Raw genomic sequence first — 1,268 nt, forward strand, 5'->3', positions numbered from 1 at the left:
GTGCGCAATTTAAGAGTGTTTTCACTTCTCCTCAGAGTCACATGCAGATAAAGAACCCAGCTAATTTCTTTGACAATATCACTCAGCAGAAAAAGACTGCATCCATTACCTACATTGACATTGAAGAGGAAGATGTAATAGCTGTCATAAACGAAATGAGCTCAAATTCGACAACTGGCCCCGATGGTTTCCCAGCTGTCCTCCTAAAGTCGTGTAAACAAGAATTAGCAGGACCACTCTGGATACTCTTCCAGAGTTTCCTTGCAAGTAGTAAACTTCCCAAAAAGCTGACGGAAGGCATCATATGTCCTATTCATAAAAGTGGAAGCAGAGCAGAGGCTGGGAACTACAGGCCCATCTTTCTAACTTCACATATTAGCAAAGTCATGGAACGAACTGTCACAAGGAGGCTGATTGCATTTTCTAGAAGAAAATGACTTGCTGAATGAGACCCAGCATGGTTTCTGTCCAGGTAGAAGCTGCCTCACACATCTCTTGCAGCATTATGACTGGGTCCTGAAGCAGCTACTTGACCATTCAAATGTTGATGTGATATATTTTAACTTTGCAAAAGCCTTTGACAAAGTTGATCATGGCATGCTATGTCGCAAGCTGCAAAACCTTGGCATAGCTGGTAAATTAGGAGAATGGCTGCATGACTTCATGAATGGTAGAAGTCAAACAGTTGCAGCCAATGGAGAATTATCTAGGGAAACGCAAATATTGAGTGGTGTCCTGGGGCCACTACTGTTCATAGTACCCCTTCTGGACATGCCCACAGTCACTCAGGCAGCCATTGTCGCTAGCTACGCTGATGACACAAAACTATCTCAGGCAATAAAGAATCCTGATGATATCATAAGCCTGCAGAATGACCTAAATGCAATATATAAGTGGGCAGAGCAAAATAATATGCAGTTCAATGCAAAAAAATTTCAAGTACTGCACTACAAAGCCACAAGTGCCTCCCAACTGGCATACACAGAACCTGGAGGTACTGCAATTCCAGAACCACAAACAGTAAGAGACCTGGGCATCAACATGTGTAGTGATGCATCATTTCACATGCACATTGTCAAATTGACAGCAAAGTGCAGACAACTGGCAGAGTGGATACTGAGGACATTCAGAACAAGGGATCAAAAAGTCATGTTGACTCTATGGAAGACATTTGTTCTGAGCCACCTAGACTATTGCTCTCAGTTGTGGTCACCACACAGTGTTAAGCGGACAGCAGAACTCGAGCCAATTCAGCGTCACTATACAAA

The sequence above is a fragment of the Octopus bimaculoides genome, chromosome 16 (genome assembly GCF_001194135.2).
Source record: "Octopus bimaculoides isolate UCB-OBI-ISO-001 chromosome 16, ASM119413v2, whole genome shotgun sequence".
In the NCBI taxonomy this organism is placed as follows: Eukaryota; Metazoa; Mollusca; class Cephalopoda; order Octopoda; family Octopodidae; genus Octopus; species Octopus bimaculoides.